The 8,561-nt window shown below is 45.5% G+C and overlaps 1 protein-coding gene across 1 annotated transcript in view; it reads right to left on the reverse strand.

Moving 5' to 3' along the window:
- The window catches only part of RAB5A (RAB5A, member RAS oncogene family), a 32,614-nt gene extending 29,873 nt beyond the window's left edge, over positions 1-2,741 (reverse strand). The window contains exon 1 of the mRNA XM_004704023.2: positions 2,405-2,741. The gene's annotated coding sequence lies outside the window, so the exon portion shown is untranslated. The remainder of the gene's footprint in view (positions 1-2,404) is intronic.
- Positions 2,742-8,561: the final 5,820 nt, after the last annotated feature.

Genomic DNA, 8,561 nt, shown 5'->3' on the forward strand with positions numbered 1-8,561 from the left:
AAAAAAAAAAAAAGTTTTGAGAACAAACAAGCTAATAAATGGAAATCTAGAACAGTACATGGCACTTCAAAACTACGTATTTTTATTAACATTGAATTTTGAACTACACATTTTAAGGTCTGACACTTTTGTGTCTAATGGTTAAAAGCCTTAAAACTTGTATCTTCATCTACCCAAGAACATCATACAAACATATTAACAGTGGTTCTCTTTGTCATAGGATTATCAGTTAGTTATTTGCTGACACTTCCCGAAAGTGTCATTAAAATGAGAGGGGCTTCAAAAAGTTTGTGGGAAAATGGACTTAAAAGGAAATGTTTCCATGATTTTTTGAAGCCCTTCCTTTTACTAATACTTCCTACTTATCAACTCATTAAAAAAATTCCCTAGGTGGCAAGTTTCTATGTCTTCTCTTATCATTATCTAATAATGTTAGTTTTCAATCTAATAAAAAACTAACAATAATACTTTCATGAGACTTTTTTGAAGATGATCCCCTCCCTAAAAACCCAGTTCTGTTTTATTTAGCCACCCCATATAGGAAAGTTAACTTTATGTAAAATTGAATTGATACATGAAACATTCTGGATGATAAGATCATTAACATATCCAAGAAGGACAACTTTAAAGAGCTCTTACCTTTAATACATAGTGAAATATTTACAAATTTAATGACAGGATGTCTGAAAGTTGCTTCCAAATGAGGGTATCAATATACTAAGATGGCTATGAGACAGCTGAGGCTGGTAATGGGTTCATTATAGTATTCTCCTTATTGTTGTATTATGTTTAAAGTTTTCCATAGTAAGAAACAAACCAAAAAAACCACTTTGAGAAATACAAAGACTGAGGGCCAATTCTGGTTACATTAATTCAGGACTAGGTAAGTTCTTTCATTTCCGAATTACTGTTTCTGAAAAACTTATGCATAAATGAAAATTAAATGAGACAATATACAGTAGGGATTGAAAATTGGCAATTTCAGTGGCCATTTGATGCCGTGATTAAATACCAGCAACATCACATGGACTGTAAAGGCATTAAGACCTTTAAGTAATATTACAGATAACAGCAAGGGAAACAGGCCTCAATTGTTTTTCTGTTACCCATTGAGGAGCAAACAAATTAGTTTCCAAGGACAGCATGCTGAGAATTTCTACATGATTTCCCCAAACCCAGGGAAAACACTAGTCTTAGGAGACTCTGATTTAGCTCTGCTTTCAAAGGGTTAAAGTTGCTGGATTATGGTTAGCCCGAGGGTCGCAAATAGGCAACAGCAAAATATATTCAATTATAAATACGCACTTGACATAACATTAAGATAAAAAATTACTTCGTGTGCATTCATTTGGGTTCACTACTGTTCAAACTTTTGCCTGTATAGGGAAACAAGGCTTTTTGTATTAATAGGCACTTGAATCACTTGAAAATACCTAGCATTTCAGGACTGAAAGTCCTTTCAGGGGCTCTTTGATTAAAAAGTTCTACGACTAACAGCTAACACCGAATGGGCATCAGTTTTTTGTAAGGGACCGTTTTATGTACTTTGCTCACAACCCTGGGAGGTCTATATGACCCCCATTTTACATTCCGCAGAAAAGCCTCTGCCCCGTCCTGGGGATCCTGTTAAGCAGCTAACTCAACACTCAGGTTCCACTTAATAAAACACAAGCGCCAGAGAGATGCATTTCGATGTTCAGAGCTTCTAAGTAAAGTCTAAACGTCCCAGAGAGGTAAGTAACCAGCGTCCAGGGAACAAAACACGGGGGTAGGCTTCGTGGTCTCTATTCACGGAAGGAAGGCAGTCGGCGTTCAGGTGATCTTGGGTGGCTCTGAAACTGCGGTTCGCCACACGCTCCAGGCGAGACGGGAGTCTCCAGACAGCCCGTTTGGTGGAGCTTCCCCACCGCAGCCCTAACGTGACTCGTCGGTGGCAGTAGAAGGTGGGCGGAGCTCGCCCACAATCACACCTGCCGTAGGCCCGGGTCCCGCCGGTGGAGCACATCAGTAGTTGCTACCCAAGTCCAGATCGCGGGACACACAGGGCCTGCCAGGACCCTCGGCGATCGTCCCCACCCGACAGCCCTGCCCGCCTCTGACCCGGACCCCCGGGCCAGCCGCCAGGCGGAGCCGCGGCCTCCAGTACTCTTTCCACGTCGCCATCTTGAGAAGGGAAAGGGTGACACCCGTCGCTCCCTCCGCCAGTCCCCAAATCCTGGTCCCCTTGGAAGAGTCACCGGGGCCGGCCGGAGCAGACGCCAGGTTCCCCCGTCTTTGGGCCACAGCCCCGGCACGCTAGCCGGCCAAGGGTGGGGGCCCACGGCCAGCAGGGGTGCAGGCCGACTGGGAGCCAAGCCGGGGTCCGAGTCGCGCTGACAGGGAAGGGGTCTGAGACTCTGGTTACCTGAGAGTGCAGCACTGGGGTCGCGGGGCCGGCGCTTGCAAGCAGCAGATCCTTAGCGCGGCCCGAAGGATGAAACCGAGGTCGAGACAGTGGCTTAGGTGGCAGCGTCGCCTCCTCCCGCCGCTCCTCTCAGACTGGACAGTGCGGGGCTCTCGCCGCTGGTGCCGCCCCCGTCGGGCTCCGTCTCCGCCTCTCCCCGCTCCGCCTTCTTCTTTCCTTTCTCCTCCTCAGTCGCCGCCGGCGGTCGGGTTCCGACTACTTCTTCCTCCTCCTCCGCCCTCCTCTGCCTCCTCCCCTTAGGCCGGCCGCCGGCTTCTTCACAAACCAAAACACAAACACCCAAGTCCCAGCACGGGAACCACTTCCGCCGACCGGCGCCGGCCCCGCCGCCACGTCGCTGCACGTAGAGAGCTACGCCCCTTCGTCACTTCCTGTCGCCGCCAAGCCGCCTTCTCTATCCGCTCCCCCGCCCCTTCTCAAAGCCCCGCCCATCCCGGGCACGTTCGCGGGGTGGGCGTGTCACGTGATGCCCGCGAGCCGCTGGTGTCCAGTCTGGCTGCTTCTCACCCTCCCCCATCACAGGCGCGTGTGGCCCCACCCTCGTGCTGGCGCCTTTGTTATCTGAGCCTGGGATGCTAGGCTCCCTCCGTGGGCGGAGGCGGGTGTAACTCTCTTATTGCCTGGCTGGGCGCAAGGCCGAAAGAACTGAATTTGTTCGAGCCCACCCTGGTTGCATAGTGGTTACATTGTATCGCTAACTGCAATGCCAGTAGTTCAAAACCATCAGCACTCGGTGGGAGGAAGATGAGCCTTTCTACTCCCATAAAGAATTACAGTCCCAGAAACCCACACAGTTCTACTCTGCCCTATAGGATCATTATGATTCCGTAATGACCACGGTCCCCTATTAATATTAACTGAGCAACTAGGTTAAAGGGGCCTTTTGGCTTACCGCCTCCCTACTAAGTGCTTCCAGGAGTTATGGCATTTAATTCTTTCACTACTTGGTTTTCATTTTGATACTAACTTGTTTCTTGTTGACCTCCCTACATTAGAATAGTATTAGCTCACCAGAGTGGCCCGCACAACTGTAATCCCGGTGTCTCTACCTGTGCTTGGCACCCAGGTATCTTCAGTCATAGCTATGGAATGAATGAGGCGGGCCTGTTCAACCAGTGAAGAATTTGAGTCACAGACACTGAGTAATTTGCCCAAGGTGGCCAAGTTGGTGATGAAACTGTGTTCTAATCTGCTGACTGCTTTCAGAACCTGGGATCTTTAACAGCTCTTGAACATGCCCTGGGAAGCCCACCTGAGATATTCACAACCTCCATACAGTTTAGGTTGCTGAATGGATGCTTCCCTTTCAAATCCACCAGAGTAGAAGAAGGAAGCATTCAGCTTCCATAAAGATAAAGCCTTGGAAAGTCTTATGAAAGGACATAATATTGTCTTTGAAGTACACCAGTCTTTCAGATCAACTACCCAGTTACTAATCAGAAGAGCATAATGTATCATACATAAATGGTATTTGTGGCACTTTATCCCAAAGAGGCGCTTACATTATGATGTTAGTCATGGTAATATCTCTAGGAACGTCCCAGGGACAATCAGGAAATAGGATATGTCACATCAATTTTGGCATGTCAACAGCATGTTCAAAGCCCACATTTTTCTGCGCCATACATACTTCTTTGTAAGTGGCATTAAGAGAATCTCGGTTCCCGGGCCTTGAAACTGCACAATCTTCTTCAATCCTTTTTTGTTTCCCTCATAAAGTATTGTTCCTTCTACCAAATATTCTCGTCTTAAAACTGAGCTCTAATCCCCAATCCTGGGCCCTGGGCCCCAAACCACATGCACTGCCACCGAGTCCTTCTTGATTCGGAGGCCCTGATTCCTAGGACAGAGTCGAACTGCCCCTGTGGGATTCCAAGATAGTAAATCTTTACGAGAGTAGAAAATAGCATCTCTCTCAATGATGATTTTGAACTGCTCACCTTGTGCTTAGCACCCCAAACTGGCATCAGTGCAGTCTCACCATTTTAAGGCACGCTGGCAGCAAAGTGGGAAAAACGTTGGGCCTCTATCACAAGGTCAGCAGTTTAAACCCACCAGCTGCTCCTGAGAAAGAAGATGAGGCTGTGTACACTGTAAAGATCGGCAGTCTTGGAAACTCAATGGGGCAATTCTATTCGGCCTTACACAGTCAGTCAGTTGGGATTGACTTGATAGCAGTGGGTTGGTGTGGTGGCACACTTGTTAATCATTCAGATAGCAACGGAAAGGCCTGTGGCTGCTCCAAAAGAGAAAAACCAAAGTCAATGGCCATGGAGTCCATTCCAACTCCCAGTGACCCATGTGATACAGTAGAACTACCCTCGTGGGTTTCTGAGACTAACTCATTATGGGAGTTGAAAGCCTCATCTTCTTCTCACAGCATGGCAATTGCCCATCATGCCATCTGGGCTCCTTTAAGGGAGAAAAGACCTGGAAGCATACTCCCATAAAGATTATAGTCTAGTGTTATGTATGCAGTCAATTAATATGGTCCTTCTAGAGTAACTCCTTATGTGGTGTATTATAATTCTGGACTCTGTGCTTGTGACTGGTCCTCTTTTGGAGAGAGTTATCTTACAGAATTAAAGCTCATTACCACCAAGTGGATGCCAACTCATAGTAACCCTATAGTACAGGGTAGAACTAACTGCCCCTGCGAGTTGTCGAGACTCAACTCTTGACAGAAGAAAACTCTTTCTATCTTTCTCTCCTCCTTCCTCTCCCTATCTATCTCTCTTCCCTTTCCTCATGCCTTTACCAAATAACTCTTACAAAATAAACAAAAAAAACGTAATACTTTTTTTAACAGTTATGTCGTCATGTAATTCACATATCATACAATTTAATAGTGCAATCATATCAAGAAGAGTTGTACAGTCATCACCACTATCAGCTTTAGAACATTTTCTTCTTTCTTGCACTGTTATTTTCTCACCATTTCTTCCTAACCTTCTCTGCCATATCATCAAGAAACCATGAATCCATTTACTGTCTTCATAGGCTTACCTATCCCGGATTTCATATGAAAAATATACCAATGACAAAATAATAATAATTGATAAATTATCAAGGGTTCATGAGGGAGGGGAGAAAAGGGAGGGAGGGGGGAAATGAGGAGCTGAAACCAAGGGCTCAAGCAGAAAGCAAATGTTTTGAGGCTGATGAGGGCAACAAATGTCCAAATGTGCTTGACACAATGGATGGATGTCCAGATTGTGATAAGAGTTGTACGAGCCCCCAATAAAATGATTAAATAAAAAATATTTACATTAAAAAGAAAAATATACCAAAAAATCCGACAACAATAACAAAGTAAGACAATATAACAACAATAATATATAATTGATCAGGGATTCACGAGGGTTGGAGGATGAGGGAGGGAGGGGAAAAAAAGAGGAGCTGATATCAAGGGCTCAAGTAGAAAGAAATTATTTTCGAAATGTTGATAGCAACATATGTACAAGTGTGCTTAATACAATTGAATGATGGATTGTTTTAAGATTTGTAAGAGCCCCCAATAAAATGATTAATTAAAAAGTAATTACAACAAAGTAAAACAGAAAAAACATCAATGAAAAAGAACGTTGACACTATCAAAAATGTGGGAGCAATTTGAAGACAACAAGAGAGCGTGGCTTAAGATCCCATCCTTCTGTGTCACTCTGGGGACTTTAGAGAAACAAATCCACAGAAACTCATGTACAAGAGAGAGTTCTATATAAAGGGTAAGTGCACATCAAGAAAACATCCTAACCCAGTGCTGCCCAAACCCATAAGTCCAGCATTAGCCCATATGTCCGACACCAATCCACAAAGTCCTCCTCCATCTCACAAAACACACACTATGACACCGACTGTAGGAGGAAAGCCGAATCAGTGAACGATAAGCATCTCAGTGCAGGCAGGGGTCTCCACACAGCTGCTCCAGCAGCCGGGACTGCATGGGGGTAGGAAGTGAGATTTGCCAGCTGAAGCAGAGAACTGGCTAAGGCAGCTACCTCACCTTCTGTTTTCGTTGGGGGTATGCTTGGCTAAAAGGCAAAAGCCACACCTCCATCAAAGCCATTCCTCAGTCTCTAACTGTCATCCAGGACCTCTGGTGGTTTAGGGGGTATGAGTTGGGCTAACAACAAGGTCAATGGTTCGAAACACCCCCCCTCCACTTGTGAGACAGGACAAGAAGGCTTTCTACTCCCATAAAGGTTACAGTTTGTGAGATAGTTAACGTTTATTGTGCCAACATGGCCAATGAACACATGTGGGATTAATTGAAGGGCGGAGAGATAAATGGCTCGGCGAGCCTTGCCTCTCTTGTCTCTTGCTCTTTGATCATCAGACCAGTGTGCTGCTGCCTTGCTTGTTCTGTGCCTCAATTTGCAAGCTACACTACCTGTGGGACACCTAACCCATGGACTGTGTTGCTGTAATTTGATGTTCCTTCAAGACCTGCTTCGCCACACTATTGGAATTTACATCTCTTGAGCTGGGGACTGTCGGACCCTGTCATCTGGCTGACTGTTGGTGACCTGCCTTGCTGTTTGCAGCCTGTGCCCAGATAGCCTGAATTGCTCTACAGAGGACTAGCCGGCAGCCCTCAAGACTTGAAGGACTGCCAGTGTCTCACAACAGTCTCACAGAAGTGAGTTGCACTGAGCCATTTGTACTGCTTTATAATTTAATTAACTGTTTATTTCTTATGTTATCTATCTATCTGTATAAATATATATAGAATTATTAGCGTTCTGGTTTTGTTTCTCTAGAGAGCCCTAAAAACTGATAAGGGCAGTTCTCATTGGCATCGACTCAATAGCAGTGAATTTAAGAGCCATCTGGGACACAGAGAGGAGATCCCAGGACCATTGGAAGAGCACGTCCAAGATGTTTATGTCTCAAGTGGCAGAGGCCACCAAGATCAGAGATATGCCAGAGACTGTGTCACAGAGGCTCTGCAGAGCAGTGCTGGGACTATGAGGTAATTTCTCCTTATTTGGCCTGAGCCAAAGACTATGGGACCGTGAGACTGAGCATCAGGCAGGCTGGCTTCCTGGCTCACAGAGGCAGCAGCCAAGAGACCACATGCCTGAGAGGCTGCAAACCACAGAGAGATTTGGTGGTTGGCTGGAAAGAGGTGTTTCTGTGGACTAAGGACTGCTCTTACTATTTGCTGATTCTGACTTGTGCTCACCTATGAACGTCCCTAGTAAGCCTCTTTACTTGTGAATATTATATCTGTGAGTGTGTAGCCCCGATGAATATTAGAACCTAAATGAAAAAGTCTATAGTGTGGTTTGAGACGATGCACTAGGAAATCACATGGGCTATGTCAATTCTGTTGACAGGGCCACCATGAGCCAGAATCTACTGTGAAGCACAGAACTACAACTGCCTTTTAAAATCCACTCTTCACATGCTCCTCTTCAAAAGTGTTTGATGGGTTCTCATTCCTTGCTAAATAGAGCCCAAGCTCAAGTTTTATTCCCAACCCACCTTGCATTCTTCTTCTACATGCTCCCTTTCCCTCAAACCCTTGCTCTGTGCTTGCTAACAACAAAAAAAAGGGTGGAATGTGTCAAACCGAACCAGCATCTGCACCGCTTGATGACTTAGGCTCTCCCACCTTGGGACCTTAGCTCACTTGTGTTCTCTACAGACCACCATTTTGGGGCCTGCCATTGCCAGTCTCACCAGTTTGGATGCCACCTTCAGTAGACAGTAGCTGTGTTACTTGTGCCAGATTTAACTATCTTATTTTCCCTTGGAATTTCATAATCCTTTGCTTTACTCCTTATTTCTCCTGATATCCTACTTGAGAAAGTTCCCAGACCCTTCTCCTCGGCCCTCCATTCTCCTTAGAATTATCAAGTTCTTATAGGCCAACTATTTATGAAAACATATATAAATAATGTATATGAACAAATAATAGATTCATTTCAGTCCCTTACAGAGCCTAAGAGGATCTTCACGGTCACCCCCAAACCCACGGCTGTGGCGTTGATTCTGATTCAAAGTGTTCCTAGAGAACGTTGGGCATGATCAAGGGCTATGTAACCGAGACGAATTACTGAAACCCAAATGAAGGCTGAGCATGATGGTGGGA

The sequence above is a fragment of the Echinops telfairi genome, unplaced genomic scaffold (genome assembly GCF_000313985.2).
Source record: "Echinops telfairi isolate 266 unplaced genomic scaffold, ASM31398v2 ScPeMD7_7420;HRSCAF=8458, whole genome shotgun sequence".
Taxonomy (NCBI): Eukaryota; Metazoa; Chordata; class Mammalia; order Afrosoricida; family Tenrecidae; genus Echinops; species Echinops telfairi.